Raw genomic sequence first — 9,484 nt, 5'->3', positions numbered from 1 at the left:
AAGAACATATAGTTTATAGTAACCACGAAAGATGTTTTGAGAAGACAAAGAAAAATGTCATACCTCTGAGCTGCGGAAATGGTGTATGTGATCAAGTTACCAATAATAGTAGAGATAGAACGAGTTGACTTAATAGAATGACACCTGAAAAATTCCATAATAAAGGATTCTAGTAGTTAAATGTATTTATGGTTATATGTCACCTTCACATTAGCTGGGATTGAAAGAGATTTGAGATTAATATGTCAATGAAATCATAGGTCAGATTGTGTATTATCTCAATATATGTCATTATCAACACTTAAATAAACCTTAAATAAAACTAGTGGCAGATTTTATAAAATAAAATAGATGGTTAACCGGTATCTTTTATTAAATGTTTGAAAACTGGAACTTAATTTCCATACATACATTTAAGAAATAAAAATACAGATACAAAACAAAGAGTAGGATATTGACCTTATCCAACTTCAAAAATAGGCCCAGTGAAAGTGGGGTCTATGGAGGGTAAAGCCTAAACAAAGCTTACCTCGTGGAGGTAGAGAGGTTGTTTGCGAAAGAACGTCGGCTCAAGTATCGCATATCAGAGCAGCAAGGAAAAGAACATGCAGAAGTAAAGAAGATGTAGCAAGTAATAGAAAAAACACTATATAGCATTCAGTAAAAATAAACAGTATCAGTAATGAACTAGTGTGATAACCAAGGCACAAGAAGATATTGACCTTATCTCCTTAATGAAAATTAAGAATGTATGTCCATGGTTTTTACACTGTGAGTTATGAACAAAGCTAAGTTTGCATCATCCATGATAAATCTAAACAGTTCAATCAGTCTGGTTGATAATGTTTTATTATCAACAGAAAGTTAAAAGGCTTTACTTAGGGATTTACTCCAATTTTGTGTAGGAAATATTATAATATTAAGAAAAATGACAGCTCTGCATCGAACTTCAGCCCATTAGAGTTGGACGGCGACCTCATTCATTCTAACAACTCCTTGCCCTATTTTCTCCAGATCTAATCTATATAATGACCGAGACGGGGAACCCACCGGAGCCATAGCGAAAGCAAGTCTTCCCTCTCCCCGTTCTACCATCCAAACAGGTCGGCTATTCTAAGTTCCGGGAATCACATCACTCCCTTTTGACTTTGTTGGAAGAATGGAAAAGTCCAATCAGCAGGAATATGTTTAGTCAATGGCAATATAGCTTCTGGTCCGTGTAACACCCCGTAAAAGTCGTGCATGGATTAGCCTTTAATAGAGTGCCCTTAGACTTGAAAACTTGAAAATTTTTCTAAGTGTAATGAGGACTTAGTTTCATTTTAGCTGGCAATCTTCGAGATACAACTTTTCAACCTTCCCGACATTCGTTTTTAGATTTTCAAGTTGCGTTACGATTGGGAAAGCTCATAGTACATCTCGGATAAGTTTTGGAATTTTTCGGAATGCATAAGGCTGCGTTTGGATTTCAAAACAGTAGCAAAACGCATAGCCTATTGCCCAGTTTTCAGCATTTCAGGGTCAACTTCAAACGATCATAACTCCCTGTATATAATGAACTGAGTGAGATATAATATATCAAACGAAAGCTATGTGAGTTATATTTAAAATGAAGTTGGTTTCATCCAATTTGAGTATATGAGTAAAAAGTTATAATCGATTTACTCCAGCCTATCAAACTGTCAACGGAGGGACAGATTTGACCTTAATTGTTCCTTAAGGGTATTTTGGTCATCCTCCACCCCTATATATACCACCAACACGGGATTTAATCCCTCAAACACCATAATACACATACTTTCCCCAAAATTTCTCAAGAACTCTCCTTAGGATTTCAAAATAAAAACCCAAACAGTTCAAGATTCGACCGTAGGTTTTCGAAGATAATTACATATTCGGAATCACCAATCCGCAAGCTTCAAGAAACATCTATTATCCTTGGAAATAGAGGTATGTGGGGTTATCCAAAAATTTCATGGGTGTAGTCTTTATAAACAAGCATGCTTTTAAATGGAGGCTTTCAATCAAATGCTAATATCTTGCTTTCAATATGATTTCTAAGTCATTTTCTTTATGTCATGGGAATTGTTTGCCTATATACTTGAATGGTTGAAACCATGCATATGTGATTTGAGATTTTCTATGGAAGTTGATAAATATGAATGATAAATTGTTTTTAAATTCCCATGATAATGTTTTGATACTCCATATTATAGTGTGATCAACAAAAGAGAGCATTAATTTGAAATAAATATTGTTCACCACTTGTAAATTTCTGGCTGAACCTTGGTTTTTACATGATTATGCATATGTGGATGTGATATTGATGACTTGCAAGTCGGGAATGACGATACCCTACAGAATACGATACGTGATTGGATTAAATGAAATTTGAATGCATTGATTTTACATGAGAAAGGTGGATGCCCGAAGAAGGCGTTAAAGACACAAGGGCTCATCGCTGGAATAATGTGTTTGCCGACACGGAATATTGGTACTAGGCTAAACGATCTGTGTACTTGACTTCATGTCATTCCCAAATTGGGACTATAGGTAGGAGCCCGAGCCAAGTGATCTTGGGCAATACCATTGGGTCGAGACACCATGTTGTGTGATCTTAAGTGTCTCTCCCTAACTTATACTCTAATCTCGGCGGCAACCGAGATTTGACAGTTGGTGTAAATTATGTAGGGTATTCCACCTAGCTCAGTTGCATTTCATTATTGTTAAGAAAAACTATTGCATTACACCCATATGCTTTCAAATGATTTGATACGTAATGGCTCTCAACTATACTTTGTAAAAATATTATGTTTTGTTTTGATATCTCTGCGTGCCAGTACTTTTGTGCTGACCCCCTCCCCTCTCCAACCTCTCAGGTTCAGAGGCCCAATCTAGGGGTCAAGAGAATCAGTAGAACTTTCAGACAGAGCTGTAGTGACAAGTGGTAAGCCTTCTATGTTTCGGAAGGTCTTATGCCCTGCAGTCCTTTTATCTTATATTCAGTTTTTGGATCTATTGGGGGCCTTGTCCCAATTTTCAGATAGACATTGTTTCAGTCATTTGTTAGAGATTTTCGCCGACAGTTGTTCAGAGGATAATTGATGTTGAGGGACCTTATCTCCCCGTTATTGTCTCTTTTCATATTTATGAACATGTTTCCGAATTATTGTGTTTTTCCGCATTTCTTTGATCATATGAATTAGGTGCATGATTACCTGACAGATAGGGGTGTTTCGGGCCTCAATGGTTCGAAATGCTCGTCACGGCCAGGCGCTGGTTCAGATCGTGACCGAATCCTTCCTAAGTTGGGGTGTTACATACACCCCCTTTATGGACTCAGCGTCCTCACTGAGGTTTGCCCCACTGAATGAGATTTATCTACACTCAGGACTGAGGTTTGCCCCGCCTTATCAGGATGATAGAGCGAACTTAAATCATAGTCCTTGAGTAACTCAAGCCACCTCTTGAGATTCAACTCCTTCTGACTGAAAACATATTAGAGTCTTTTATGATTAGTGAAAATATCAACATGTACCACATAAAGATAGTAATGCCAAATCTTCAAAGCAAAGACACAATTGCTAATTCAAGGTCGTGAGGGGGTAATTCCGTTGACTATTTTTAAGTTTTCTCGAGGCATAGGCTATAACCTTACCACGTTACATCAATACACAACCAATACTAACCCGTGAAGCATCACAATAAACCACGAAGACTTTATTTCCGTCCGGTAAAGTCAACACTGGGGCGAAGGTCAACCTATCTGTTAGCTCCTGAAAACTCTTATGACATGCCTCCGACCATTGAAACTTGACCATTTTCTGATTCAATCTATTTAAAGGAGCGGCAATGGAGGGAAATCCCTCCACACATCTCCTGTAGTAACCAGCTAGACCCATAAAGCTTCTAATTTCAGAAGGTGTAGTAGGTCTGGGCCAATTTTTTACTGCCTCAATCTTTTGAGAATCAACCTGAATGTCTTTACCAGAAATAATATGGCCCAAAAATGCTACCAACTCCAACCAAAATTCACACTTAGAGAATTTAACATACAACTCATGGTTCTTAAGTATTTGAAGAACAATCCTGAGATGATTAGCATGCTCCTCCTACTTTGAGAGTAGACCAAAATATCATCAATGAAGACAATTACGAACATATCCAAATATGGTTTAAATACCTCTATTCATAAGGTCCATAAAAACTGCAGGAGTGTTAGTCAAACCAAAGGACATAACTAAAAATTCAAAGTGACCATATCGAGTTCAAAAAGCTGTCTTCGGAGTATCACATTCTGTAACTTTTAACGGATGGTAACCAGATCTTAGATCTATTTAAGAAAAATACTTGGCATCCTGTAGCTGATCGAATATCTATTCTAGGAAGGGGTACTTGTTCCTTATGGTGAATTTATTGAGCTAGCGATAATCGATGCGCATCCGAAGTGAACCATCCTTTTTACGCACGAACAAGACTGGAGCACCCCAAGGAGAAATATTAGACCTTATAAAACCTTTATCAAGAAGATCTTTCAACTGCTCTTTAAACTCTCTTAACTCTGCAGGAGCCATTATATATGGTGGAATGGAGATAGACTGAGTGTCGGGAAGAAGATCAATCCCAAAATCTATTTCTCTATCGGGAGGAACTCCTAGAAAATTGTCAGGAAAAACATCTGGATACTCATTGACAACAGGAAAAAACTGGGTATATAAGTAAGTAAGCCTTACTAACTAGTGACGCTTTTTAAAGCCGTGCGGGTCTAATCCCAGAGCGCACAATATCATTAGAGGGTTGGGCAGAGACTGGGGTCTGTCAATCCTGTGTTGGTCCAGGATGCTCGACGTGGCCAGGGCCTCGGCTCGGGTCATGACAGTTAGGCAGAGACAGGGGTCTCTCGGGCCTTTGATGGTTCGGGAAGCCCGTCTCAACCAGGGCCTCGGCTTGGGTCGCAACAATATGCCTTCTTACATGAACTCATGATTACAAATTGAGAAAAAATGTTACCAATAGCTATATGCATTACAAACTAATTTTCGCTACTAACCTCCAAGTTAAAACTAGTCAATTTATGACTGAGTCCTCACAATACAGATTAGGGATATAAGATGAAATTAAATTAAGCCCATGGTCAGGGAGAATTCACATACCTCAGCTTGTTTTGGTTGTATCAAAATCAATTTTACACAACCTCTCATTTTCCAACAACAATAGCTACACTCCAATCCAAACAAGTTGTGATCGACTACAAAAATCCTTTTGTGTTTCTCCATTTAAGCTCACATCTAGAAAACTTAAATTAAGTATTTCCAAGGTTTCAAATTGTCAATGCCACATAGTTCATTAAATTGTATTTGTTTGTAATCAACAATTTTGACCGATATGAACACCACTTAAATCTCTTATAACACAGACTTTACATTATTTTCATTATTCATCGAATTTCAAATCGTGCAAATCTCTTATGAGGTAGATTTTTGCATGGGGTGTTGACGTAATCAAACATTTCTTATGGCGTTGACTTTACCCAGTACTTGATCACCAAACTTGTTGAAATCCCAAACATCCCGTACGCCCACAGTGTTCGACAATATTACCAAACCGTCTTCCTCTACAACAAGATCATTCAAGCCTATTCTTCTCATGGGCTTTCTAACCAGTGTTTTTCTCTCTACATCCAGATGCGCCGTCAAGGCTGCTCTCCTAATCCACACTCCTTCACGTTCGTCTTCGCCGCAAGCGCCAATCTTTCTAGTCCCATTCAAAGCCAAATGTTCACGTTCATTTCATCAAATGGGGTTTTGAATTTGAAATTTACACTTTAACTGCACTTGTTGACATGTATGCTAAAATGGGGTTGTTTCCTTCTGCGCGGAAGCTCTTTGATGAGATGGAAATGAAGGATGTGCCTACTTGGAATTCTTTGATTGCGGGGTATGCCAAGAATGGAAATGTGGAAGAAGCTTTCAAGTTTTTTTCGGAAATGCCTTCGAGGAATGTGATTTCTTTGACTGCAATGATCTGTGGATGTTCGCAACATGGGAAGTATACGGATGCACTAGCTGTTTACAAGGAAATGGAGAAAGCCGGAGGGGTAAAGCCTAATGAAGTTAAGATTTCTAGTGTTCTTCCAGCTTGTGCGAATCTTGGGGCACTGGAGGTTGGGGAGAAGATTGAAGTTATGCAAGAGCAAGTGGATACTTTAAGAATTTGTTTGTTTGTAATGCTGTGCTTGAAATGTATGCAAAGTGTGTTAGAATTGATAGGGCAATGCAACTCTTTCACGAGATTGATAGGAGGAGGAGCTTGTGTTATTGGAATACCATGATCATGGGGTTAGCTGTCCATGGAAAAAGTGATGAAGCTCTTAAGCTTTTCAATCAAATGCTGGTAAGCCTTTGCAAATATTCTCTTTGTTCTTCTTTACCGTTGTTGTGCTTATCAAACATCCAATTACAGCAGCAAGCATGAGCTTTTATAGTGGAATTTACACGAGTGTTGTGCTGTCGACACAGTGATACAAGATCAATGGGCTCCACTCCTTTGGGATCGATGCTTCAAGGATCACATCTATGGATCCAAGATTTGGTTGTTTTAGGGGAACAAATACTTGTGTGGATGATAGCTTGGAGCGCGGGAGAAGCTACATTTGATGATGTCATCCACGGGAGCATTGAGCCACGACGTGTTTGGAAGATGGCGTGGGCTTCGAGAGAGCATGGATGCCCATGACATTATTTTGGGCTTTGGGTCACTTTTGGGCCCATTGTGTAGTAAAGACCCATGGCCTATAAATAGCTAGTTTGCCTTCATTTTAAGGAGATGATTTTGAATGATGAATAGAAATACACTTGAGAGTGTTTAGTGGTAACTTGTTGGGAGTTACATTGAATGTGAGAAACGTGGGTTGCTCGGGTCCATTCCCGTGAGGTCCTCTTAAGAGGTCGGTGCTTGTGATATTTCGATAGGAAAGTCTTCGGGTTTGATATACCCTTAGATTGTCCTCTCTTTATCTCCTATCTATCCCTTTTATTTTCTATCTTGTTTCTTTGTTTTTAGTGTTTTCCATTATTTGTGTGACGTTTCCATTTTAGTATTTTTGACTTGTATCACACAGGGAGAAGGAAATGAACCTGATGATGTAACATTTGTCGGAGCAATCTTAGCATGCACACATGGAGGCATGGTAGAGAAGGGCTGGGAACTCCTCAAAAGTGATGGAGAGAAGATTCTCCATAGCTCCAAAATTAGAACACTATGGCTGTATGGTTGATCTCTTAGGCCAGGTTGGGAGATTGCAGGAAGCTTATGATCTTATACAAAGCATGCCAATGAGACCTGATAATGTTATATGGGGAACTCTGCTTGGAGCCTACAGTTTCCATGGCAATGTTGAACTGGCTGAACAAGCAGTCGAATTCCTTTGTGTTGGAGCCATGGAATCCTGCGAATTATGTTATTCTCTCAAATATCTATGCAAGAGCTGGTCTGTGGGATGGTGTTGCAAGGTTCAGGAAACTGATGAAGTCCTCCCAGATTACAAAAGCAGCAGGGTACAACTTCATCGAGGAAGGAGGTGATATTCATAAGTTTGTAGTAGAGGATAAATCCCATCCAAAATCAAATGAGATATATGCACTTCTTAAGTCACCACTAGATTGAAATTTGTTGTAAGCAACATTGATATTGATTTGGATTCTATGGTTGAATAGAATTGTAGCAAAAAAAATCTGAACAGTTTCTGGACCTACATTTCTCTCCTTCCTATTTTGTCTGGAGTAAGTAATTTCCTCCTAACCACCAACTTGAATCACAAACAATTCAAGCTATGTATGTTTCTGAAAATCAGGGTGTGGTAAAGCTTGAAGTGTCCTACTCCATCCTTGCTGTCATCACTAGTTCCGCACTAACAGCAACACGAAAAGAAAAAAGAGAACTACAACTATAGCAATGACTGAGGAAATATACATGTTAAAGCATCAAACCAAAAACGGTCACTTAAGTCCATGAAAATCTGCGTAAGATGGCGGAGACAATTATAAATGAATAATACAAACTAGAACTTGTAATACATGAAAAAACCTCCTAGAAAGGATCAGGTAAAAAACAACAGGTTTTGCTTCAGAAACCTTGAATTTTGTGATAACAAGAAGCCTTCCAAGGCATGTGCAGGCAACATAGCTTCCAGAGTTCCTCAACAATGTCACCCCAAAAAGATTTTCATTTCTGAACAATATACATGAATTCCCACCTAACTTGCATATCTACTCAAAGAAAACCTCCTTTAATCAATAAAATCGAGCATATACGAATACATTATGCAGCTTTTAGTTTAGTTCTTCTTCTCCTCCTCCCCACAAATTTGAGGACTTCATCAATAAGAATAACTGGTGCAGAAAGCAAGATGACTAGAAGCCATTCATTTAGGCTTAGTGGGACAATACCAAATATATCTGCTAGGGAAGGAACATAGATTATCAGGCTATGTAGGCCAAACGAGGCTGACATTGAAACAAGAAGCCAAAGATTCCTCCTAGGTGGCATTTTGATCAAGCTGTTGTCTTCAAAGAGGGCATTGAGAGAATTTAACATCTCAAATGCCACCAGGAAAGAGAGTGACAGTGTCAAGGCCTTCACTTTACCAACAGTAAAATACTCACAAGGGTCAGAAAAGGTGATCAGGCGGTTACCAGCCTTGAATGGACTCACGGTGAAATTTGGCCATGCTGAGCCTTCGCCCCAGTTACGAAGCGGTGATAGTTCAACAAGTGTGTAGCCATCACTCACAAGATTAATACCAAGAAAAGAAGCCTGGCTGTACCACACTATAAATATGCCTACAGTTGCAATGCCCACATAAGAACCAATGACCTGAAAATCATCTCAGAAATCAGAATGTAAGATGCTGCTTAGCTTGTCGAGAAGTCTGTTCAATATATTGAAGAACAGATAAAATATGATAAAAAGATATAGTTGGTTGTTTAGACAAAGAGCATCTCATTTATCTCTTTGATTCATCGATTTCTTTTACTAGGCAGCTTATGTTATCATGATCCAGAAGATAATAGTCTTTGCTTATGAAGGGAGGTGATCCAGATGGGTAAACATATTTTCCTTGATTGCACATATTCTTTTCGTAATAAGCTGAAAGTTAAGATGATTTTATACAGCATAAGAGGGGTTATCCACCACGGCTAGGGAAATGCTGCAGTAAGCACAGCCTGTACCATTGGTTCTTCTAATCAAATGAGTCATTCTCATCATTAGTATTTTTTGCACGTACTTAGGAAAACAAAGTACAAAAAAAACTTGGGAAAAAGGAAAGAGACGAAGTAGTTTTATTTCAAACCATTGGAGAAAAATGAAGAATTAATATAGCTTACAACAACATAACCAGTGTGATGGAATTTAGGGAGGATAAGATGTACACAGGATAGGATGTATGCAGACCTTACCCTTACCTTTGTAGAGAGGCTGTGTT

The 9,484-nt window shown here is 38.7% G+C and overlaps 2 pseudogenes; both read left to right on the top strand.

Annotated features, from left to right (window-relative positions):
• Positions 1 to 5,513: 5,513 nt before the first annotated feature.
• LOC107852535 lies at positions 5,514 to 6,714 on the top strand (annotated as a pseudogene).
• Positions 6,532 to 7,715, top strand: LOC124885177 (annotated as a pseudogene).
• Positions 7,716 to 9,484: the final 1,769 nt, after the last annotated feature.

The sequence above is a fragment of the Capsicum annuum genome, unplaced genomic scaffold, assembly GCF_002878395.1.
Source record: "Capsicum annuum cultivar UCD-10X-F1 unplaced genomic scaffold, UCD10Xv1.1 ctg76761, whole genome shotgun sequence".
Classification (NCBI taxonomy): Eukaryota; Viridiplantae; Streptophyta; class Magnoliopsida; order Solanales; family Solanaceae; genus Capsicum; species Capsicum annuum.
This window is presented reverse-complemented; position numbering and strand designations above follow the sequence as displayed.